Here is a 27,580-nt window from a genome sequence, read left to right as displayed (position 1 = left end):
GAAACTAAAGTTCTGGCAAAGAAATAGGATATTTTAGGAAGATCTTACATTATAGAGAGCAATCTCAATATTGAGATACCTGCATTTTTACTTATATTCAGATGAATTCGTTTTTCCAAGAAGTTTAAAAATAAAGCATTTGAACAGTTAAAAACCACATTGTATTTATTTTTAACTCATCAGTGATGATCAACAGCAATATTTTTACTCAGTTTATGCTACAGAGGATAGGTTATGTGGAACACCATTCTATTTTTCTATTAATTCTATGTAACATAATTTTTAAAGAGAATTAGTTTCTTATGTATTTGATCTGAATAATACACCACATCCAGGAAAAATTGCCTCCTAGGAGATGAGTAAATTTTCTACTCCACCCCATTTATTCTGAGAACAGAAACTAGTTCCCCACAGCTATGCCAGACTGACTTCTGGGGTGAAAGGTATATGAGATATGTATGTTTGTTATATGTATGTTGGGGGGAGGGGTGATGATGGGTTTGGGGAATGGTTTGGGGAATGTGACTTGAATATGTTACTGAGAAAAGAGGAAGAGCATGAAAATAAACAATTATTATTTAACTTTTCTGCACTAAATCTTAGAAACATATCTTAGAAAAGAAAGCAGTAATATTTATGGTGCTGGGAATTCAATGCAATCTTCACTTGAAAGACCAAATGCTGTCCAGGAGCGGATGTAGATGCTGTAAATGAGGACATTAGTTACGAGAAGACATTAAAGGAAGCTGTAAGTGAAGAACTGGGAGGTTAGCCCAGTGAAAAAGGAAGTGGAACACTTGGAAGTATAATATGCCATAAAATGAGGGCAAGCCCCCTGTTGTTGCTGGTGAAAGGGAGTCCTGTAGATCAAAGCTCACTGAGGACACTAGTACACGGCCCACGTTTTTGATGCTCTGTGTCATCTGCTTACATTTTTTTTTTCAAAGATATTGTTTCATTCTTTATTGCATCTACAAAAGATAGAATGCAGCCTAACATTTAGTTGGTAGTCAATACATATGTGATAAGTGAATGAATAAATGAGTGAATAAATAAAATGATATGAGAATGACTGAAACTTTTAAGCCTAGCGTATCTTCAAGAACTTCACATGAGATCAAGATAAATAAAATATACTCTCTCCATCATCATAATAATAGTCACATATGTTTAATACATAATCTATGCCAGGCACTATAATGGATACAGCAATATATAGCATTCATATTATTTATAATCCTCACAGGCATTCATGGAAGTACATATTGTCAGTTTCTTTTGAGGAGCTCTACTTTTTCCAGATATAGCAAGATCCCTTGAACCAAGAGCATCCAGGAAAGCAGGGTTCCATGTCTTTGAGTCTGCCTGTGGGGACTTTGCAAACTTATATTAGAGATCATCTCTAAGCTTAATGTTACTTTGATCATTAAGTATTACTGCTTTGTATTAATTGAGAAACCAGAGTAAATATCCCTTTTCCATAATGACCATCACACTTTTCAGGACTGCTATATTTTCAATATGTAATCATGTATTTAATACTAATTCATATATTCAGTACAACATTTTTTAAAAAGATGGTAACTCTTTTGCATTAAATTACTTTTCCTGAGAAGCACAGCTAAGGATATCTATAGCCATATCAATCACTAAAGATATATAGAATGAGACTTTTTTTTTTTACAAATATAACCAGTAGAAATGTAAACCAATTTTTAATTCACTGATTCCGGTGGCCCCATGTATGGCAAGTATCTAAATTATATTTTCTTGTTTATATTCCACCATTCTTATTGGTCAGGTGAGTATATCACAAAGTGTAGACTAAGAGCATGTAGATTCTCTCCAAGGGTTTATTAAGAGTGTCAAGGTTAAGCTTACAGAGAGGAAAGAATCTCATGGATGACCCATGGAATGAGGAAAACATGGTATATTTGTGGAAGAAGTGGGAGGGTTTGTCTTTAAGAAGCTATAATATCATATAAAGTATACGATATAAATTATAAATATATAAGTATTTGAAATTTTGGCATAATTAAACATAAATTATGGCAATTATATACTTTAGCAAATGGAACTTTTAAATTTACCTATAGTATCTTCCCTTTTCATTAACCCTTGGGCAATATATTTTCTAATTTGCTCATTTTTTAAAGTTAGCCCCAATTTCTAAAATATAGTACATTATAAAATATGTGGTAGAATTTGTGCTCTTTATCTAATCTTGTGGACCATGAGTAGGCAATTGCAGGCAGAAACCCTGGAGGTCTGGAATTCCTAGTCATTCCCACTTGGAAAATAGTATATGTAGTGCAGAAAACAAGGTCAGGACTGCTTGCCTCAGAATTAGAAAATCTCAGTTTTCTAGAACCTTTAATTTTAATGTTGGCAATAGGATCTGTTGTATCTTATTTTTTAGTTTGTCATTGCATTATGTTTTGCTGCCCTCCTTGGAATATTTTATATCTTACGTCCCTCTGTATCTATAAATGGGTCTACTTAAAGTATTTAATATAGCTTGTTGTAAGGATTAAACTATATACCGTATTTTCCGGCATATAAGATGACTTTTTAACCCAGGAAAATCTTCTATATGCCCAGTCGTCTTATACGCTGGAAAATACAGTATATATAAAGCATTTGTAACATATCTGGCACATAGTTACAGTTATATAAGTGTTATATAAGTGTAAGCACTGTTATTCATTCTCTCTCTGTCTCTCTCTCTCTCTCTCTCTCTCTCTCTCTCTCTCTCTCTCTCTCTCTTGTTTCTCTAAGCATGTCCTCTGCTGAGAATTAAAAATAAATAAATTAAAAATAAAGAGAGAATGCAATATATATAAATCCTAAGCATTACACTTGGTCCTAAAATGAAATAATGTATCCCAATATAAGCTGTATTGACAGTTAGTGAAGTTTTCCTTTATAGCGTTAGAACTGACAACAGATGAGTAATGGAAACAAAAATTTGACATATCTGAAACTGTTTATTGTAAAGCATAGAATAAGCTAATTTCTTTTTAAATTAAGTTTGTAAAAAAAAATGTGAATGAGTCAGCATTATCACTGCTTCCACCAAAGAAAGGCATGAATGATTGATCCTATGCTACTGTTGATGGCATTGTTATTTTTTTCTTTTTCTTGTATTAACTCAGTCTTTATTTTTGTTTTAATAAATATTTTACATGTTCACTAGTCTGTCTTTCTGCCAAAATAAGCTTACAAATATCTTCTCATCTCTTCACATAGATGGAATACTTAAAAAAATTCCATGTAATGATTTCAGAATGTGTTAGGAGAGAATGTAAATATTTGAGGAAAATAAATACTAACCTCAAGCAAACTACTTGGGGGGTCTACAACAATGTGGATAACTCTTTGCCCTGTTCTTTTTAATGTTCCTGACTACTTATGCATTTTGCTTCTGGCTAAGGATGACAGTAGAAAAGCCAAAATTCTATAAGAAAAATTACTCCTGTGGTGTGTTTTTTTTTCTTCTTTTTTTTCTGGCTCCTGTAACAGCGATAAATTCAGGGATACCAGATATATAAAGATAATGTATTTTCATTAAATTTCTAACTCAATTGTGAATCCATGTGGTTCAGATAAAATGCATTCATGTACAAAGATCTGAGATGCTCACTGTAACCAAATTGAGCTCTAGTGCCCTGGAGCATTATTCATTCTGAAAATGAGCCACATCCATATCTAATGAGAAAACAAAATCCCGTTTTTAATTGTCAGTGGGGAGGGTTTAGGAGCTCTTTTTTAGACTGCTTAAGACTGACTTACTAGAGCCAGGACACACTCAGTCTTCTCAAACTTTGCTTCACTCTGCAGTGGAAACTGAGATACCAAGCCATTGTCTCTGGTAAGTTTTCCTACATCACAGTATTTCAAAGTTGATGAGCTTATTCCCAGGTTGTTATAAAAGTTGAAGTTGTCCAAGCTCCTCTCCTAAATTTCTGAACCAGGTTTCTTGTGTGGCCTCTATTTTGAGATTTATGCCAGCCATCATCCTACTTGCCCATTTCCCTAGGAACCTAAGGTTCTACTGATGTCCAAACCCAACAGCACTCAGCTCTAAGCCCAAAGTACGCCACTTCATAGTTCAAAATTTCTCACTTAAGTACTGCTTTGGAGTCTTCAAACTTTAAGTATGGCTTAGAAAGTTAAGGAACTACCTCAGGAATGAGGGCTGAAAAACAGTAAAGCTGATTTTATAATGACATCTAATCATATTCATTTAATTCTAAATCCATGCACATATTCTTTGAGCTACTGCTTTTGCTTTAGCTTGAGTACAAGAAAACCGGCCTCTGAACCCCCCCAGAATGGTGCTATGCAACCCATGGGATGGCCCCTTAGACATTGTCTAATGCTAATCTCCAAGCATTATTTAACATCAATCTACTGCAACTATGTACTGCTCTTTAGGCATTGAGGGCCATACTACTCTGTTAACCGATAATCATGCCTGCCTATTTGAAAATCATTCTTCACATGGCTCTGGCTGACTAATCAGTTCAGCCTGGTAGACTAAACTGGTAATAGGTCTTATCCCTGCCACCTCCCCCAACCACCTCCTTGTCCCAAACTCTGACTATTCTGCCTCCTGTAAGGAAGCAATCTTGCTTAGATGAAGCCCACAGTATGTTTAATGCTCAGGAGATGTAATCGATGTATAGGTTATATATACTAAGTAGTAAAAACATTGCTATACAATTAGTAGGATCATGGCAGGAATGAGTTTTCTTGAATGTCAGACTAAGGATTTAAACATAATTTAGTTAGAAATGAGGGTCCACTGACCATTTTTGGATTGGTCGAAGTGGTGTTTTAGAAAGCGTTTTCAGGTAGTATGACAGTAGCAGGAAAAACAAGAGACCATTTCAGCCTTTCAGAGTACAGGTGAAAATGTACATGAGAAAATGACTGAAAAATCAAGCAGCTTTGTTGTGACTCTGTGGATATGAAATCATTATTTTTTTGGCAAATTTGGGGAATTTACATTTTTGAGTTAAGAAGGGTGCAAGAAAAAAAGAATGACTTATGAATCATCTAGTGAGAAAGAGTTACTACCTGAAATTGTAATGAAATGGGAGGCCAAATGCAACTCTGAAAAATTAAAAACATGATTGAAAAGAAACCTTAAGTGCCAACTGGCACACAAATGGAAGGAAATTGCATTAGCTTGTGAGTGAGAAAATAGGAATGATGAATGAGCTGAGGTTTGGTCACCACGGGACTTATAAGAACATTTTAGGAATGTGATAAATATTATGTTTATTGAGAATAAGAGCTTATTGAGGATATGTATAGCCTTAAATATTAGTAGAATATAGTTAAATATAGTTACATATAGAAATAACAGATATTATAAGTAAAATATAGTTAAATTTATGAAAGTTATTTCATATTTCCTAATTTAATTTTCAATATATCAGGTAAAAACACCTATCAAATAAATTCCATAGTTTTAGCAAAGGTATAATGTCACCTTTTAAAATAGTTATACATTATTAAGCATATTATGTAAAATTTTTCAAGACTCTCTTATCTCTATTCAACTCCTCTACACGTGGGCACACCCACCCACAAATGCATGATTATCAACTTCTCAATGATAGGAATCACTAATTTTTTTAAATATATTTTTTTATTGATTTCAGAGAGGAAGGGAGAGGGAGAGAGAGATAGAAACATCAATGATGAGAGAGAATCATTGATCAGCTGCCTCCTGCACACCCCAAATGGGGGATCAAGCCAGCAACTCAGGCATGTGCCCTTGACCAGAATCAATCCCGCGATCCTTCAGTCCACAGGCTGACGCCCTATCCACTGAGCCAAGCTGGCTAGGGCGGAATCACTAATTTTTTATAAGTTCCCAGAAGCTAGTCTTTTTGCCTTAATACTGAGTATATTTGTCAGTAAATACTAATAACATAAGCAATTATAAGTATTAGATATGTTAACATTTAATATTTTCATTTAATAGAGATATTATATACATATGCTGAGAGAGCAAATTCTGATTTCTTTTTTTAGTCCCAACCTGGGATCAGGCTAGTTAAGATGTTTGCCCTTCCACCTTGGCTTGGTGGAATACATGGTCTACAGTACCAGAGTGAAGCTCCAATGGGCTCAGGGAGAGAAAAAAGCACAATGGAATATTTGAGTGCCTGCTCCATAAAGTCTGAAACAAACCTCTGTCTCTCTTTCCTGATATTTTGCCTCTTTCTTTAGGCTTAGTTGACTTTGGTTTGTGTATCTTTCACTCAAAGAGTTTCCTTGACTTTCTCAGCAAGACAGGCACTCACCACCAGAGTTAAGAACAATTTACAAACCTCTATTACTCTACCCTTTCTTTCCTCTCTAGATAGAATGTCGGAATGGAAGCAAGGGGTTATTATTATAGGCTTAACCTAAATGTGTTCTGATTTACTTTAAAGAAAATCATTTGCAAAGTTTGCTTCTTTAACAAATATCAAATTACTTGAAATTCACCTACAACTAATCATGACCCATCAGTGTATCCACACCACTCTTGAGAATTGCAACTCCAGTTCAAGGAAAATGAATGGTTTTAATTTGCTACTCACCCACATGGCTAATCAATGAACAACCTCACAGTGACTCCTCTTGCTAATAAAATGGACCTTTAGTGTACAGCTAGTAAGTAAAATGTTCTTCTTACTACCACTGTTCCTCCCTCTCTGCCTCCTCTCTCTCTCTCTCTCTCTCTCCCCCCTCCCTCCCTCCTTCCCTCTCTAATTTTTTGGAAATTCCTTCTCTTTTCTTCTGGGATTCTGGATCAAGAAATAGCCTGAAATTGTCAACTGGTAAATATATATATATATATATATATATATATATATATATATATATATATATATGTATATATATATAATTATTTATCAATCCTTATCCTTCATAACGGGAATACTCTATTCCTCCTAATATATATCTGACTTGGCTTACTTCTTTGTGCTAAAATGCTAATTATTTGATACATAAATTTTAAAATATATTTTTAAGGACAACCTAAGAAGTGAAACATGGCTTTGAAGTAATTTATCCTAGGAAACAATACCCATGTCATTAGTTTATATGAACCCTGATCAAAACTGGGCCAGTGAGAGGCATATGAACTGATCACTGATGGAAATGGGAATTATGTGAGAGTGGCTTTTTAGCATCATGGAGACTTTTGAGTTTCCAGGGACCTAGGAGATAATATAGTCAAACACTCCAATTTTAAGGATAATTAATTTAAATCAAGAGAGGTTAAGGGATTTACATAAAATAAAACAATTAATGGATGTCGGAGCACCGATCAAAATCGGGCGCACCTATCTCACAAGTCAAGCATCTTGCTTCTATAAAATGTCTGTTAGTCTAAACTAACAGTAAGGAGCTATTAAGTGGTTATTATTAATGTTATTGAAGTTTGCACAAGCCTATCCATGCAGGATTTTACTTTCTTCTAAAAAAGTTGGTTGTTTGCTTTTACCTCTAGCAGAAATTCCTGTTGGCTAATTTTTTTTTCTTTAGTGTCTTTGGAAAGATGAATTTTATCAACTTGCATAGCATATAAACAGATTATAGTAATCATATCATAGTTAAAAGTAAGTTTTTCAAAGAAGCATAATTTAACTTAAAGATAAAGCATTTTCTTTAGAACAAATTTACATGATTGAAAAACAAGAACATTTTTCTCCCTTACAAAACTTGTCGAGCAAGTGTGGTTTGCAGCAGGGATATTTAGATGGAGAACATGATTTGGTATACCCTGAGGGAAGATCAGTTTTCAAAGGATTAAGCTTGGAAATCTTCTCAAATGGTTTACCTGCTTGTCTGACCGGCCACGAGAGTCCAGGTGGCACTCTTATTTTACTCCTCAGCTTGGGTGGGCTTAATTCTGTAAACCACATAGAAGAATTTTCATAACTTACTTTCCTTTAAAAATGTGCTCTTGGCAAGATGGGAAATAAAGATCGAAACACCTGTGTGCCAAATATAAAGCTCTGACTGCCCTGCAGAATCTCTGCAGCATGGACCACGATCAGACCTTTATTTGACCTGCTGTGCAAGAGGATACAAGTGAAGGCGATGAACCAAGGGAAGGTGAACATTTTGAGAAATAAATCTCATTCCCTGAGTTACTCCCAGCACTACTTGAATAGCTCTAACTGGACTTTGGATCTAGTTTGCTGTTGATTGGACTTGGGTAATACTTCTTCTTTGCTTCTAACCTTATACACATGCATTCTTTATTGATTGGCTTGCTGTTCTGTTTGCTAAATCTCAGGGATACATTAGGATTGTGTTATTTTTTTAAGAGGATAAGAAACAGTTGAAAAGATTAAGTCTTAAAAATCTATTAACAAAAAGAAATTTAAAAAGTGAAATGATCAACCAAAGGACTTGTATGCATGCATATAAGCCTAACCAATGGACATAGACAATGGGGGGGGAGGGGGAGAGCATGAGTGGGGGTGGGTCTGGGGGGATAATGGGAGGATGAGGACACATATGTAATACTTTAATCAATAAAGAAATTTTAAAAAAGTGAAATGAACAAGTCACAGTTTATGGAGAGAGGTTGTGTTTCACGAGTTCTAGCAGCAGGGGCATTTCTATAAAATGGACCTTTCAGGCAGATTGCTTCTCTTAATCTCTGGCCCAGGGCTGCCTGGTTCACCTGGGGAACAGGCTGGCATTTTTCAGGTAAGTCGATCCAATTTGTCTGCTTCTCCTCGTCATTCACAGTCACTCACGTTTATATTTCTATTGGTCAAATTTAAGGATCATTAATTTTTATAAGGAATACATAAGAACTATATACTTTGGACAGCATCATCTTTCTCCCTAATCTCATTCTGATTTCTTCTCTCCACTTTCTTTTTCTTTCTCTGTTTATTTTTCAGTTACCTCCTCTGAAGTGTATGATTTCAGAGACACAATACACATTCATTTGAAGCTACTGAGGAAACAGATCCACAAAACAAAAGTGGTACAGCAGTTTTCACTCTAGTCTGAACCGCCTCTCTCAAATCAGAATCATAACGTCTGGAAAACCACTTTCACTATATTTTGAATAGAAACATAAATGTGAATAAGGGAAAATTAGATAGGTCATCGGCCTTACAGCGACATTATATCTAGTTTCTGAATGTTATGATAAACTTATTGTGTCAAATATTTAGGTAATTCCTAGCAAACACAATCATAAACAAATATGCACAAGCCAATCGTTGACTGTCCTTTATTTTACAGCCCCAGCCCTCACCTTTAATTTTAACCATGAAAGACCAGGAGGGTCTGGTGGAGTGCACCCCAATCTGTCTCAACACTCTTCACAGGTCCTGTCCCAATGAAATCCATTCAGATAATCATCCTCAGAAATTCAGAAAAACACTACCAAAAATGCAAATGCAGGACTTTAATAACATGCTTCTAATAATTCAACCTTTGTCCTTGATGTGAGATAATAATATGTTGTAATTTATAGCACACCGCTCAGTTTCAAAATGCAATTAAATTACTTAGTCTGCTCACTTGTGATTGCATTTCTCAGCAATTTATAAGCTTCTTTACAGCAAGCATCATGTCTGTCCTGTTGTTGACATAGCCAGAGCAAATAGCACCCTGCCTGCCTGGCACAGATTGCGTATTTGTTGGATGAATGAATGAAATAACTGAATATTCTATTAGCTTGATAAAACTAATACCATAGTTAGTATTACAATTAAGCACAGAAAAATACAGAAAAGCAAAGAAAATTTAGAATCTGTGAAAAGAAAGCAAGATTATATATTCTGAGGTAATTTCACATGCACCTGTTGCAGATTTATAGAAATTGGAATCTACCCTCTTTGATGACAAAGACATAATACTTCCAGATGCTTCTCCCCACTGGTTTTGAACCCAATTATTTTAACTTGTTTATTATAATAGAATGGGCCATTTATATCCATGTTGTAAGTAATTAATACTTACAAAAGTATTAGATTCAGCTAAGAAATGACAAAATAAATATATTTGTAATTCAGTTGGCTAAAGAAACTTTATGCTGAAGAACTTGGCAACCAAGTATGATCATATTGGTAACAATGTCTTGGGATATTTTTAAATATCATTTCTTTCATCAATACAATTGGCTGTACTTTATTTTTCAAGCTGTATCATTTATAGTGATTGTAAATGAGACAAGATTACAAAGTCTAGTGCTGAAAGGTATTTTCCCACACTTCCAACCAAGTTAGCCACGGTATAGGCAGGTCAGGTTACAGCATTATCTCTGAGCATCTGGAAAACGTATACTATTTTGTCCCTAGGTACCTACAACAAATTCTTTAGGGATTTTTTGTTTTTCTAGCTCGGCTTTTCTTTTTCACCTTAAGAAATAAATAATCATCATGAGCTGAAATATAAATGAAATTAATTTCCAACAGTACATTATATCATCCAAACGCAACAATGATGATTTTCTACATTGTACTTGTGAGGGCATGCCTATCTCAGTTCAAAAATACCTAGCCCTTATGGAATCTCAGGTTTCATATTTAAGAAAATTTCAATATTATCTGTCAGGCTTCTTTTTAACCAGGTCTTCTGCTGATACATTACTGTAGGAGAGAAAACAATCCAGAGGAAGGTTCAAATAACTGACCAATGAATGGAAACCCAAAATCTCTTTAAATGCTTTTCCCATTCTACCTTTGATTTTCTTTAAATTTGGTTATTTATAGCATAGCCAACAGCATGCTAGGAACAGTAATACACAGCAACATTCCTCCAGCCAGTTATCCCCAACATGTTTTCTGTAGGACACTAGTATCCTGGAATATTAATAGATGCCACTCACAGTAAAGTTTCTGAAATTTAGGACACTTAAGTAACGGTAGAATAAACAAAGTTAAGCAACTAATTTAGGTACAACCAAGAACTCTAAAACCATTAATTGTGTGGATGTGCAATGTGAATTTTAGGACCGTAATAGAGTCTGAAAGTTTTCTTACTTTTACTTGACTATGGCACCTTGGAAAAAACTAGTGTTCCAAGGAACACACTTTGAGAAAAGTTGTTTACATCTCACCATCAATTTGTGAAAATTAACAAAATCTGTACTCGACAGTTCTGAGGATGCAGAGCGAGCAATTTCATATGATTGGACATTCTCTAAGTAGAATGTATATAAACTCCTGAAATTTAAATTGTTGGTGGCGTTCCCTGCCTAATCTGTGCTATATTTTGCTCGGCTTTGTGTAGTACTGCACTTTACCTCTCCACTATGGAGAGTCATGTTTAATAGATAACCTTACCTTTCTTTGGTTGCCACATTTCAGGGGCATTTCATTGCTGGTTCAGTTCTCCCCTTCCCAAGTGTCTTGCCTATTTTATTTACGGGACACTCGAATTTCATAACTCATTCTCCAAAATGTATTAATCCTAGTCTCTTCAGATCAAATTTTTTAAAATGACATAGCCCTGGCTGGTTTGGCTCAGTGGGTTGGAGCATCATCCCTTACACCAGAAGGCAGATCAATGTTTCTTTCACATCCATGTTTCTCTCTCTCTCTCTCTCCCCCTTCCTCTATCTTAAAATCAATAAAAATATATCCTCAGGTGAGGATTAAAAAAATTATATTTACATGGAATGGAAAAGTACATCTATGTAAGTTTTATTTTCTTAATATAGATTCTTAGAGCTCCAAAATTTTTTGGAGATTATATAAGCATCCAATTATTTAAATTAAGGCTCATGTTTATCCGTTTACACTTTATCGTTTTCTTTTTCTGCTTAAACATACAAATTCTCACTTCCAGGGTATCTTTATCATATCCCAGAAGAAGGGGAAGCCATTGACCCACCTCTCTGTCTGCAAGTTTGCCTTCAAGGCTTTCCCTTCCCTGACCGGGTTAAGTCGCTGCCTCCTGTTGATCCTGCCCTTCCCTTGGTCAGTAAACAATCTGCCCTGCAGGAAGGGCCTCTGGAATTCCTGACAATTATTTCGCACTCTTCCCACCATTAGGTAGTAGAGAGAGTAGAGAGGTGGAGGAAAATACACAGCTCTGCTTAGACTGTCACTTTGCATCAGCCTGAGAGGGAGCACATACTGCTGGCCTGAAAGGGGCTGCCGGGAACAATTAAGCACCGGGCTCGGAGTGGACCTGGGAAACATTCCAGCCCTCACGTCAGGTCTTCACCGGGGGATTTCCCGCATAACCAGGAATAAATAAATAAGCAAAAGAAATCCTTACCAGAGTATATGATGGTCTATTTTAAAATGATGTACATGTTCTCCTTACTGTGCTTCTCCATGACATACTTTATAAAATATCCAAAAGACAAATTATAAATGCATGTGATAAACAGGGCGATATCCATTGGTGCTAAATTCACTATGAACCATAGAAATGTTGATTGGTATTTCAAGTAGATATTTTGATGATTTTGAGATCATCTCCTCACTAGTTAGTAAATCTGACCACATCAGCATTATGTTTTACCTATTATGGAGACTGAGGAAGTAGCAAGAATCCCAGACCTGTTCTGTTTAATACAGTAACCACTAGCCACATGTTGCAATTAAGCATTTGCTAGTAAAATGCTGCTAATCTAAGTTTAGATTCAAAGCGAGTACAAAAAAGGATGTACAATATTTAATTAATAATTTTAACATTGATATGTCCAAGTAATAATTTGGCCCTTATTATGTATAATTTTTAATGTAGAGTATGGATAAATCAATTTGTTTTCATATGACTACTAGAGAATTTAAAAATATTTGTGTGGTTCACATTGTGTTTCCATTGGATACTTCTACTCAGGATCACAGAATAATGTTCTGATTATGTAAAGTGTGGCAGTGAAAACATTCACTATGTGCCTCAATTAATAGTTTCATATTTGCCTTTTGCCATTCTTCATTCCATGCCCTAAGTTTCAGATCTATGATGCTATTTGAAATGTAATCAACAACTATTCTTTCATTTACTTTTTAATTCAATAAGTATTTATTGAGTATTGATATTGTACCAAGTAACACCAGTAGATAATGGGGTCAGGTACCATTTTCCCAGGCTTAAAATGTCTAAAAATGTGCAAAATAATTTTAATTCCTTTCTAGTGACCTAATATCCTAAGTGGAAGGGAAAGAGGGCCCAAAGAAAGGTGAATTAATGAAAACATAATTACAGGGAAAATATAAAATTTTAGACAATATAAAAAATTTAGTCACTGGTAGTATATGGCAGAAGACTATCCCTAACTATTGTAGATTGGGAGAGGAAATTAATGCAAACGTGTGTACAAATATTTTAATGAGATTGTTATGATTAATATCATCTCTGAAATACGCATTATGTTCCTTTTTAAAATCCAGATATTTGCATTATACAAGGAAATCACATAATTTATAGTAAAGTCTACATTTAAGGGCAATTTGAGCACCTACAGTCTCTTCTTAAGTAAATGCTATGTGTATCTGTCTTTGAGCAGGTGTCTTCTCTAAAGTGCTGACACTGATTATTAGGAAAATCATTGAATAAATCTACTAAGAAAAATTTTAACCTGGTTCTTCTGATGGTTAAAGACTACTTTTCTCTTACCATACTCTATGTATTATATTTTCCCTTGTTGCGAGTATTATGTTTCAGGGAAAGTCTGAAAAATAGTATTTGAAATGTTGAAACACAGACAAAATAGCAGATACAGCCCTAAATCTATCCTGGTTGACAATATCACCACCTGAGATCTTTAGACTTAACCTATAAAATGTTGTGGTGTGGCAGACAAGGCTCGGTAGATGATTAATCTTAGAAAAGTAAAATGCTTCATTGCCCCATACTCATCAAAAATTAAAACAACTCTTGGCCCTCAAGCTGAGTGTCCTATTCTGGAGGGCATTGAGCAATTCAAACAGAAAGCTGGATCCCCTTAAATCATTGTTTCCTATGAATGGAATGACTTTTTCAAAGTTATTAATAACAAAGGTCATGAGGAAGGAGAATGTGTTTATTTTTTAATCTCACTCTCAAAACTCTTTTCCAATTTTCTAGATGATGTTTCTTTTTTGATTGATGGGTCTATTAAGTTTCTGGGAATAAAAGCCAAACAAACATTTCATACAGAGGTTTTCTTTAGGCACTCAAATTCAAGTCCTATTTAACACAGTGGGATCACCAAACATCCAGTAAAGCTTTTGCCAATGTTTGTGTTTTCTTACAATTAGATGAAAATCAAAGCCATGTGGACACCACAGGGCAAACAGCAGGTCTCAATGTGTGCTTGGTGGGGCACATTCTGCTTTTCTCATGTCCTCTTTTATGTTTTGATAATGTAACCAAATTTTATTTTATTTTATTATTTGTGTTGTGGTTATGATGGTCCTAATTTTTTTCTACCATTTTATATGCTGTTATCTACAGTTCCCAGGTAGTTTCAAAGAAGATAATCAAATTTTCTCCTGTAATGAGTCTATTTCCTTTACTGTTTAAGTACAGAAGACAATATAGCAGGTGCCTGAAACACTGTGGGAAGACATTAAACAAAAAGTAAATCCAAAGAACTCTGACTTAATGCTCTACTAAAGGCTTTTCCAGGAAATGAAAGCAATACACCTACAACAAAGGTATCTAAAAACCAAATGTGCGTTCATACACATGCACACATTCACACACACAATTGAATTCCTAAAATACATGCTTATGGCAAGAACAAGCAATAAACCAAATTCATTTAATAGGAAAGTTACATTTATTTCCAACTAAATATTAAGATATAAAAGCTGGTGATGCCAACAATTTTAAGTGGCTCATATAATTGCTAGCATAAAAATCTTTATTTTTATTTTATGAGAATTGTAATAAATGTGTTGTTTGTTTGCCTTTAACTGTCAAGATGGTTCTCATAAAAGAACCATTTTGGTAACAGACGACTTGTTGGGGGAAAAATGGCTATGTACATTAACAAAAGCATGGCTCTCAATAAATATGCATAAATTATAATGGTTCTAATTCCATTGAATATTTTTGGCATGTTAAACTTTGTTAAAAACATTTTAATTCACCTCTTACCTCCACCTCAGCAAAAAAAAAAAAAAAAAAAATACAGAGCAGTGGGTTTGTTACTTTAAGGGACAAAAAAGGGAAATAAATAAGAGGTATCTCAACATAGCAGTGGTAGCTTTGGTTTGACATTCATCCAAATCAATCTTTTTTTTCATTCACATATTGAAGTCTCATTAAATGCAATGCCATACAGTGAAGGAATACAGGATACGAAGGGTAGCAGATAAAGGAAGGATTAGACTTAGAATTTAATTTTGATATATAATACCTTTCATTTAAAAATATCATTCAATCCAATGAAAAAATGGGTAAAGGACTTAAATAGACTTAAATGTCCTTTTTGAAAGAGGCCATACAGAAGGCCAAGAGACACATGAAAACCTGCTCAAAGTCACTAATCATCCCAGAGATGCAAATCAAAACAACAATGAGGTACCATTTCATACCTGTCAGAATGGGTATAATCAACAAACCAACAAACCACAAGTGCTGGCGAGGATGTGGAGAAAAAGGAACCCTCATGCACTGCTGGTGGGAATGAAGACTGGTGCAGCCACTGTGGAGAACAGTATGGAGTTTCTTCAAAATATTAAGAATGGAACTCCCATTTGACCCTGTAATTCCACTTCTAGGAATATATCCCAAGAAAATAGAAACACCAATCAGAAAGGATATATGCACCCCTATGTTCATAGCAGCACAATTTATAATAGCTAAGATTTGGAAACAGCCTAAGGGCCCATCTGCAGATGAGTGGATTAAAAAACAGTGGTACATCTACACAATGGAATACTACGCTGCTATAAAAAGGAAGGGACTCTTACCATTTGCAACAGCATGGATGGAACTGGAGAGCATTATGCTAAGTGAAATAAGCCAGTCAGAGAAAGATAAATATCACATGATCTCACTCATTTGTGGAATATAATGAACAACATAAACTGATGAACAAAAATAGATCCAGAACAGAGAAGTATTGAACAGACTGTCAAACCTCAGAAGGGAGGCAGGGGAGTGGGGGAGGATAAGAGATCAACCAAAGGACTTGTATGCATGTACTGGTATATAAGCACAATCAATGGACACAGACATTAGTGGGGTGAGGGCATGTGCTGGGGGTTGGGGGTGGCCAGGGAGAGGTCAATGGGGGGAAAAGGAAAGATATGTAATACTATATGCAATACTTTAAACCAGTGGTCGGCAAACTCATTAGTCAACAGAGCCAAATATCAACAGTACAACGATTGAAATTTCTTTTGAGAACCAAATTTTTTAAACTTAAACTTCTTCTAATGCCACTTCTTCAAAATAGACTCGCCCAGGCCGTGGTATTTTGTGGAAGAGCCACAATCAAGGGGCCAAAGAGCCGCATGTGGCTCGCGAGCCTCACTTTGCCAATCACGGCTTTTAAACAATAAAGAATTAAAAAAAAATGACTGACAGCTACTCTGCCTCTCTGCCGGTGTGGCTCAGTTGGTTGAGCATCATCCCATGTACCAGGAGGTTACCCGTGAGGTTCCCAGTAGGGAGGTGTGCAAGAGGCACCTATCAGTGTTTCTATCTCTCCCTCCCTCTCTTTTCCTCTCTCTGAAGTCAATACAAAAAACATATTAAAAAATGACCCCAACTACAGAGGCATCATCCTAGGTTCCAATTATTTAAATTATCATGTCAAGTTACTTTTATCTCTCAATGAAAATAAAATCTCAATAAAGTTTATATAATCTAACTTTATTATGACTAAATTTGCCATGTTCTCTTAATGTTTCATTCCAAATAATCTAAAATCTAGAATCATAGCATTTTTAAAGCCAAAAAGAACCATCTGAATTGGTTTCCCTGTGCAACATCATCTCTTTTATCATTCTCTTAATGCAAACTCTACTCATAAGATGTATTTTTAAATTCATTTGCCAAATATATCACTCCAAAATTATTCCTCTCCTACCAGATCTGATTCCTTTATGTTCTTCATTGTAATTTGAGAGTTAATTTGGTTTTTGAAAACTCTTGACCAGCTTGCTGTATTTGTTATTATTATTGTTCTTTCTCTTCAATTTGATTCAAATATGAAATATTTCTTTTCCATTTTTCAGTTATTTCCAAAGCACGTCTTTGAGAAGTCTTTCTATGAGTGGATTTTGAGGAACTGCCAACTCCAATCACCAGTTTAACAGAAGTTCTTACTTCTCAGATATTGCAAATCTTGATCTAATTTACTAAATTTTTATTATATTTTCTTAAGTTTATTGATTTTTAATCCTTATGTATGTATTTCTTTACCTTAGGCCAAAAACAATTTTTCCAGATTTATGGTTCTGTGCATTAAATGGAGGCACATTTGGAAAAACTAGTTCCTCTAGTATTCTGTCCAGTGTACCATCGTGTAAAACAACTACACTGAACACTTCAAATGTTTATTGTCCACAACGGATTTGCCATAATATCTGCAGGTTATTATGATTGTGCCTTTGTTTTGTGTCTTTAATAGAAAGTTGTTATAAGACAGTGAGAGTGAGTTCTTAACTTGATTAATGTTATTAAACATATGACATTATATAAACTCTAGAGGCCCGGTGTGTGAAATAACTGCACGGGACTTGGGGGGGGGGAGGGGTCCCCTCAGCCCTGCCTGCACTCTCTCGCAATCCCAGACCTTTTGGGGGATGTCTGACTGCTGGTTTAGGCCCAATGCTGCAGGGATCGGATCAGGCCTAAACCGGCAGTCAGACATCCCTCTCGCAATCTGGGACCGCTGGCTCCTAACTGTTCGTCTGCCTGCCTGATCGCCCCTAACCACTCACCTGACTGTCTGATTGCCCCTAACCACTCTGCCTGCATGCCTGATCACCCCTAACTGCTCCCTGGGGGGCAGGGCCAGCCTGGGTGAGGGGCCGTGGTGTTCTGGTCTCTGGTTGTTCTGATCATTCCATCGTTTCAGTCCCTGGACTTTTATTATATAGGATGATAATTACAGGGATCAATGCTGTGTTTAGAAAAATGGAAGTGAAAGTTACCCTCTGTATTCCAGTATCTTTGAGAATTATCACCCTTTCCATGCACAATGTGGAGTCTGATTTTCCTATGATTGAGGCCATGGATGCTTCCATCTTTTCCATCTTTATCATTTAAAAAAATGTAAGATTACAAAATGTTTACGTATTTATATAATTTTAAGTTAAATTTTCAGGTCACAGAGTATGAAAGAATATGTATTTGTCCCTGGATAATCCAGAATTCAAGGATCTCTTTTCTGACCTCAGTACCACTGGAGAAGGTTTACCTTTGCAATAACTTTAAGATAACTCATGTTTAGATTGTTCTTTAAGCTAAAAAGTAATTTTTCCTTTTATCCAAACTGTGTCTAAGGAGCCACAGAGTATTCTGAGTACTCCTGATGGAGTAACACAGCCAAAGCCTCACCCTTCTTTATGTGATAGCCTTTGAATTGCCTCTTTTTCCCTAATTGTCTCATTGAGTTTTTTAAAATATATTTTATTGATTTTTTACAGAGAGGAAGGGAGAGGGATAGAGAGTTAGAAACATCAGTGAGAGAGAAACATTGATCAGCTGCCTCCTGCACACCCCTTCCTGGGAATGTGCCAGAAACCAAGGTACATGCCCTTAATCGGAATCGAACCTGGGACCCCTCAGTCCACGGGTTGACCCTCTATCCACTGAGCCAAACCAGTTAGGGCTGTTTTTCTTTTTTTGAATGACATGCTGAGTGGCATGCTGAGTCCCCCTCACCATGGTAACAGGTGCCTTATGAATTAAGTCCTTTTTTAAAAAAAAGTAATTATCTGTTTGAAATCTGAACATATTTTTGGAAGTATTAAATGGGACTTTCACCATCCTTGTTACTTGAACTAAACTTCTTCAAGGTAGTATGTTATCTCTACTAGGGATATTTCATGTAGAGAGTAACATTTAATTGGTCTCAATAAATGTCCCTTCTTGAAAAGATTTTGCATGAGCAGACCAAGGAATCATTTTGGATAGAAAACCTTTGTCTTTGCCCTCAAAATCTTAAGGAATATTGTCTGACTAATGGTTGTATTATATTCCTTTCACCTAGAACAGGTCAAACAGCAGAATTAAATGCCATATTACTGATAAGTTAGGTTATTTCCTATAACACGTCATCTATCTTACATAAAGGGGAAAAAATAAAGACTTCAAAGGACTTAGGCGATATGCCAGATATTGTTCAGACTAGTGCCAAGGAATTAATCGTAAATTACTTTCAATAAATTCCTTTCTGTGTGTTGCCGCAGAATGTTGTTCAGACCATCTCATTATATATCAGATCAAATTTAAGAAGTCATGGAATAAATATATATAAAAGATATATATCAGATCAAATTTAAGAAGTCATGGAAATTTGCAGATGAATAATATCACCTATATCCATTCCTTTGTTGAAAAGTATGAAGCATATCATATTAATTTATACTGTATAAATTTGAACTTCAAATTATTTTACCTGCCCTTAATATTTCATACATTGTTTTTACACATAATATTTGCAAGCAACGGTGAGGAAATCTAAGGAACATAAGAATCTAAGGATTATCTGTGGAGTGTCTCAAATTTATATTTTGTTGTAAATGCATTTGACCAATTATTTTTTTAATTCTTCATGCCAACTGATTTGCAAGGCCTATAAGAATGGCTAAAAATGTAAATAACTAGTTCATGCTATCCCTTCATTTTTAATATGAAACTATAATCTTTCAAGCATTGAATACTTACAACTTGGAACTTATATTGCCAGGTTCTTTCAAGTTACAAAGGCAGGTAGTCTTATGATATAACATTTTAAACATCTTATGTGGGATCCTGGTATTAACAGAGGACGGTTTCCTTCTCATAAGCCGTTTAGTCCTTATTTGTTTCCAGGCTGACATTACTGACACCTGACACTGTTCATTCTCCAGTTTAAAAGTAAAAAGCTTCTTAAAAAGAAAAGCCTCTCGTCCATTTTAATTTCCTAAAGAGTTTCCTCCTTTGGGCAAAATAACCGTGTGGAGCGCCTGGGGTGCAAGTGCTGAAGAAATGCCCAGCCAAACCCAGCCGCAGCTGTGCCGTAATCAGTGGAGTGTGCCCAGTGCATAATGGCACATTAGGTCGGCATTGATCTCTGCCAGTTTATGAGGTCTCTTACAGAATGAGGCAGACTTTTTCACTGAAACCCATGGAGCAGAAATTGCTACTTCTAAGCTAATCCATTTTCAAAGTGCCATCCAATTGTGGCTGATGACCTCACTACAAATCCGCTTATCTACCTCCAACCACTCAGCAAGCAGAGGAGAATCAATCGTCATTTCCCTTTATTTTCAACTCTTTATAAAAAAAAAACTCGCCTTGCCCTTTTATTCGCCTTTTAGTGCAACTGCAGCTGTGGAGATAAGCATGATAAATAGTAAACTCTGCCTAATTGTCGGTGTTTATTTCGAAGGTAAGGTGGGAAAGTAGAATATGTGCTTAGTATGATACAAGGTTTAACTAAGATTTGATTTAAACATTGCTGCTAGATCAACCAAAGGGTTTGTATGCATGCATATAAGCATAACCAATGGACAGAGATACCAGGAGGGTGAGGACATGAGCAGGGAGGTGGTGGTGGGGTAAGGGGGCAATGGGGGGAGAAGGACACATATGTAATACCTTAATCAATAAAAAATCAAAAATCGCTGCTGTGTAAATTATGACTAATTTAATTAATTTATTTTTAATAATTTATTCAGACTGAAGTATACTGACTGAATGCCTGATCAAAACAATTATTATAACTACAATATATAGCTATTCCTCAGTGAAAACACTGAGTCCAGTTTAATCATCTGAATAGGTAAAACTTAAAGCAGTTAAAAGAAAACCTGTTTTGGGAAAAATGAAGGCAATCCTCAATAGTTTATGTAACTGAAGGTAGCATCATGTAAAAATCATGTAGGAGGTATTAAACACAAAAATTAGAATCAACCAAAACCTATTCCTAGTTTCTCCTCAAGAAACTTTATCACAGAAGGTAACAGTAGTGACTTTATGATCCACAGTGTTTGGTAGTTGCAAGAATGTGTAAATAAAGAAAGTATAAAAGTGATATTGACTTGTACTACTTTTTCTTAGAAAATTATAATTAGCTATAACTTTCAAAGGCCCTTCAATATATTTAAAAAGTCAGTGTTTAGTGCATATTTTTAGGTTATTTATATTGGGAAAAACATCTTGACTGACTCTCTGAAAGTTTTTCATGTGGACCATTTAGTGGAAACCTAATTGGTAAATTAATGTATGTATGGGAATATTCGTTTGCATATTTCTTGAAGCAAACAATATACAAACAGCAATTTGAACACAGTTCTAGCAAAAATTGCAGAATGTCTGTTTACACATGCATTGGACAAAGTAGTTACAAAAATGTTAGCCTTGGCAGGGTGATGAATGAGGCAGAGAAATAATTATTTCCATGTCTATAATTAAAGCACATATTTTTGAATGTTTCCATCTTGAATGTAATCAAAATTCAAACATCTGGACCAGTCATTGCTGTGAAGCCTCATCTTAGCTGGTTTACTTGCAGTGCCCTGGAAACGGACTGGCAGAAATTCCTCGCCAGAGCGAGGCTAACAACACTTGACTTTCCTGAAAGAATGTCTTCTCAGAGGAGTTGGAGGTGCTTTCTTACAGTTGCCTTTTGACTTATGCAGGTATATCATGTCTTCCTTCTGAACATTAATCAAAATGCTTCTTATATTTGTGCATGAACTAGAGTAAGCCATTTGTAAAGGGAGACAATAATACCTATTCCAACCTACCTACAAGTAGGTGGGATGAACAATACCCAATTAATTCACAGATGAAAAAAGGAAACAAAATAAAATTCTATTTTGGTTTAAAATGTCTTCATTTTACCAGTAATATTATCAAATTCTGGATTATCTCTCATAAATGGATGAGGAAGAGCCACTGGTCTATAAATTACAGTCATCTAAAATATTATTTCAAGTATATTCATCATCACGTTTTCTAAAATATCTATGTTTTTGTTATAATTAATATTTTTAAACATAATCAACATCTATTTACCTTGACTAGTGAAAATATAAGAAGCTCCATAAGAAAAAAAATAAAATTCCCTATATTAAATCATTCCCTTATTCCTTCTGTTTCTAAGGTCAACAGCAGGTTCGTCCACATTTTCTTCACATGATGAGAACACATATATACACATATATAATATAGATTGAGTTTTATGTTACCTGTTAAAAAATAGTGTTATAATATAAAAGTTGTTTAGCAAAATTTGTTTTTTAGTTGAATACACAGATCTGATCCATACTGTTAGTTAATGTGTAATAGTCAATAGTATCGATTAAAACCACACTACTTAACTCATCCTCAGTGAACATTTGGATACTCATTGTGGTCAGGTATTTACTTTGTCATTATTTATTTGTCGTTGTTGTTCATTAGTTGTTATTTTATTAAAATATATATGTTTTTATTTTAGTAGATATTTCTTGACTAGTTTTCATGAGTTCATGGCCATCTGGATGCCCTCCAGCAAAGAGTGTGCACATTTCTTGGCACCCTAGATAATACTGACCAACTTTCATCTTCTTAATTTTTACCAAGCTGATGGAAGATAAATGGTATCTCATTATTTCTATATTTGGAGTTCCCTGCTAGTAAGCTTTAGCATCCTTTCATATGTTTGTTGCATATTACAGCTTGGTCTGCTGTGATTTCCTATTTTTATGCTTTGGCCAGGTTATTTGTCTATATTTATCATCATAATTAAATAAATTAAATTCCTATGCTCATCCCATAGGAGTTATATAAAAGCGTATAAAGACTGAGAAGTAGGCACTCTGCCATCTTAGTACTTAATACAGTTTATTGAAAATTTTACTATATTGCCCCCATAATGACATTCTTTTGACTGTAAGGCATTTGTTGTAAATTCTATTTTATCAATATTTTATCATAATTCCTGATATTCTCTACATTTACCAGAAATAAACGATAAGCTCCTAAAATGGTGAGAAAAAGAACATCTTCAATTAAACTACCGGCTATTGAAGGAAGGACTCACATCTCATATTCAAGCATCCCCAACAGGAAGCTTTTGAGAAAATTCCTCTGAATTAATTGGTCACACAATCTTTTTTCTAGCTTTACTGAGATGTGATCAACATAAAACATTGTGTAAGTTTAAGGTGTACAGCCGAATGATTTGTGTGGCGTATTATGATTTGATTACCACAATAAGGTTAGTTGACAAATTCATCACCCCACATGATTACCATTTGTGTGTCTCTGTGATGAGAACATTTCAGATCTATTTATTCCCTTAGAAACTTTCCAGGATATAATACAGTATTGTCAGCTGTAGTCAGCATGTGAACTTTAGATCCCCAGAACTTTTTCATCTTGTAACTAGAAGTTTGGGCCCTGTAACCAAAATCTCCCTATTTCCATACCCACAAGCCCTGACAACGACCATTCTACCCTGTTTCTAGAAGTTTAGCATTTTCAGATTTCATATATAAGTGAGTTCATATAGTATTTGTCTTTCTCTGTCTGACATTATACTTTGGTTGCTCAATCTTGAAACACTTTCCCCTACCTTCACATTTATTCCCTGACGTTTTAACTTTAAATCTGTGAGACTATAATGGCAGGGGCCTTTCTCTTCTCACTGCTTTCTATAGGACCTTTGTATAGTATATATTTTAATGTTAATTTTTCTTAGTTTTTTTTTACTCTTAGTATTATGTTCATTTCATCCAAACTTGGCAATTGACGGTTGTGTGGAATTTCAGCTAACACATCTCAGATGTGCATGATCTCAGCCTGTGGGATATGAAAGGATTTAATGTTGAAGGCACCTCCACCTAATTTCAGAGTCTAGACTAACAATTGGTCTAAGAATATTTCTATAGGACAATGGTCTCTTGATTCAAAATAGACATTAATCAAAATGCTGAGAATATTATTTTGTTGTTAAATGAGTGACATTCCATTTGTTATTTTTGTAGCATATTCTTACACTAAGTTACCAGGTTGTGGAAGTAAAGGTTTTCTTCATTCACAAAATGTGACTGCTATAATTTATCTTTTGCTTGAGGCAAAACTCTTAAAACAAATACATCTCTTGCTGAAACCGGTTTGGCTCAGTGGATAGAGCATCGGCCTGTGGACTCAAGGGTCCCGGGTTCGATTCCGGTCAAGGGCATGTACCTTGGTTGCGGGCACATCCCCAGTAGGGGGTGTGCAAGAGGCAGCTGATCGATGTTTCTAACTCTCTATCCCTCTCTCTTCCTCTCTGTAAAAAATCAATAAAATATATTTAAAAACAAACAAACAAACAAACAAAAAAACACACACAAATACATCTCTTAAAGTAGGAAGTAACTGAAATGGAGTCCATAACTGAAAAAGTATCTTTGTAGCTTTCAAAAAGTATTATTTCTATACCTAGGCTTTCTATTGACTGTGCTTATTTGGGACAAATCATTTTGCTTCCTATCCTTATTTCTTTCATTTTTATACCTAAACTAGAGGCCCAGTGCATAAAAATTCATGCACTGGAGCGGGGGTCCCTCACCTGGCCAGCCCCCTCTCACAGTCCAGGAGCCTTCAGGGGTGGGAGGTGACCTGGCGATCAGGGGAAGGTGATGCCCCATCACACCTCTGCTGCTGCCACTGCCAGCCAGCCCTGGTTACCTGAGCCTCGGGCAGCCCTGGGTGGCTGGGCAGCTGCCATCCGAGGCTTGCCTGTGCCTCAGGCCAGCCCTGGGCAGCTAGGGGGCTGAGGGGACTGGGGAACTTTGGAGGCAGGTGCCTCAGTGGGGCTAAGAGGACTGGGCACCGCAATCTTGTAGCTGTGGGCACCGCCATCTTTGAGGGTATGGCAGTCAATTAGCATATTCCCTCCTTATTGGCTGTGGGTGCTGCCATCTTTGAGGGTGGGGCAGTCAATTAGCATATTCCATCCTTATTGGCTGTGGGCACTGCCATCTTTGAGGGTGGGGCAGTCAATTAGCATATTCCCTCTTTATTAGATAGGATGAATTACACAGAATTATCTCCAAAATCTCTGCTCTAAATTTGCTTTCTTTGGTAAATGCACTTCAACTGTAAACAAACAAATTTATAATTATGTCCACTGACAGATACTCAAGCCAAAGTTGTAAATAAGTTATTACTACATATTGCAACATGTCTATAAGTGTGTAAGTCAAAGTCACTTTCATAGTTAATATTCTTATTTAAATGGAAGCAATAAGATACCATGAAAATAATTAATCAAATATATATTTAAATGTATGCTCAAACTGTACGTTGTCCTTAGTTTTCTTGTGTCAACAATGAAAAGGTCTTAAATTCCTTCTGGCTCAGATATTCTGTGGATCTAGAATCATTTAGCCCAATTTATAAAAGATAGAAGAAACACAAAGGAACTGTTTGAGAAAAGAAGAAATTATTAGCCAGGAAATAACTAAACAATTCAGCCCGAATCTGTGGTAGGCAGGATTTGAGCAAACATCCAGACAAGTTTTTCAAAAAGGTAGGTAACATTCCCCTCCTACTCAGGGCCATTCTGATCCCACCCTCACTGGGTGCAGAGGAGGTTAGGCGTAGCTAGATTCTCTCAGGAGCAAAGCCACACCTCCTAGCACTCCTGACCCTGTGGGAGCTAATATCTGAGCCAAGGCCATGCCCACTTCTCCAAGGTTTCCTGTTACCAAAGCCGAATATGAGCTCAGCTACAGCATGATTTTTTTTAGCTCGCCTGAACTATCAACCTCTCTTCCTTTAAAAAATGTCTAGGGAATTCTCTGATAAGGAAAATGTATTCAAATTCCTTGAAAAATCTTATAAGTGGTTGCAAAGCAGATTAAAATATTAATAGGCTACAAGCTTAAAGAACTGACTAAAAATCAAATTTAAGTAAAACCTAAATTTATAGGGGAACATATGGAGTCAAAAGGACTTTTTAAAAAGTCTTTATCTTAAATACTGATACCCTTTAGAGAATTTTAAATGTTTTTAAATGATTTTGTTTTAACTCAATTCACAAGTAACATATCTAAATAAAAAGGTTACTTTCTTTTATTTTAGTCACTCATCAAATATTATCTGTCCCTTAAACTGGCAGGTGGGGTGGAGGGGCTGGGTGGGCAGGCATAAAGAAGAAAAAATATTTTCACCTTAAAAAGCTTACAATTAAAAATAAAGTCATTTTTAAAATTTTATAAAAAATGCAACACTTTGAAAAATGAAATAAATAAAAAGTAGTTTGAAAATTATTCAAAACAGGAAAATATATTGTACATTTAAAATTTCAATTAAAAATAATATATTTCAAATATGTAAAAATTGTAAGCAACTGAAATTAGGTATTGGTAGTCCTAATGAGTAAATGAAAAAGTTAAATTAGGCAAAGTCATTTTTCAAATTAATACAGTGATTCAGCTTGGAAATCCAGAGATATTTGAGTCAAGAGTATAATTTCATTCTAGTATTGAAAACACTTCCCTACAAAACAGACCAAGTTATTCAATATTCACGTAACTATGAACTTCAAATAGAATACTAAATTACATATACTACTCTTGATTTTCTTAGCAATTCTAACTTGTATCTTCTTCCTTCTCATCCACATATTTTTCAGTTTTTCTTTTTAGCTAATGTGAAGTAGGAAGATTTTTTTAAAAAAGGAAAAAGGGATCAAGATCTTGATATTTCAAAGTGGTAATGAGGCTTCCCCACAAACTGTTGTTTTCTATGTGTGTGTGTGTGTGTGTGTGTATGTGTGTATTTTTAATGCTGAAGCCCTCTCATTCCACAGAATAGAAGGCTATATTAGTAAAAACAAAAAGTTCCCTTAATTTTTAAAATTTACCTTCTAAATTATTACCAAAGAAATGTATTAGCATAGCAAAATTTCTACCACATCTTATTAATATAAAAATGTATATATTTTATAAATCTCTTACCTTCTTCCAAGAAAAAAATTCTTAATTTCTGAGATACATTTGTTCGGTCCAACCGGTTATTTTAAGTATCTGGACACTTTAAGTACCCTATAAAAATAAGCAAGTCCATTCTTAGAATCCATTATATATCAAACAATTAGCAATAAATAAATAGGTGCTTCATTACATTAACTTTCTTCAAACCACCTCTATACCTTGCATATGAAAATGTAGAGAAGAAAGGAAAAAGGTACTATGGGAGGCAGATACTGAATTTGACAAACACTTCCCTCTTGCTCCTCCAAACAATGTACAATTTGTAATCACTAATGCGATTTAAGGTATTTGAAATAATTCATTCTTTAGGCTCTGACTCTGCTAAAGAATAACTGATTTACTTGAGGATTAGTTGAAACCCTAACATGCTCTGATGTCATTAACATTTTTCACTACTGATGCTGAAAGGATCACACTGACAACCCAGCTAAGCAGTAATTTCATGGCACTGCTAG

The 27,580-nt window shown here is 35.3% G+C and overlaps 1 protein-coding gene across 1 annotated transcript in view; it reads right to left on the bottom strand.

Moving 5' to 3' along the window:
- The window catches only part of SEMA3A (semaphorin 3A), a 271,520-nt gene extending 244,387 nt beyond the window's left edge, over nt 1-27,133 (bottom strand). The window contains exon 1 of the mRNA XM_079785338.1: nt 27,090-27,133. The gene's annotated coding sequence lies outside the window, so the exon portion shown is untranslated. The remainder of the gene's footprint in view (nt 1-27,089) is intronic.
- Nucleotides 27,134-27,580: the final 447 nt, after the last annotated feature.

The sequence above is a fragment of the Cnephaeus nilssonii genome (genome assembly GCF_951640355.1).
Source record: "Cnephaeus nilssonii genome assembly, chromosome: 12".
NCBI lineage: Eukaryota > Metazoa > Chordata > Mammalia > Chiroptera > Vespertilionidae > Cnephaeus > Cnephaeus nilssonii.
This window is presented reverse-complemented; position numbering and strand designations above follow the sequence as displayed.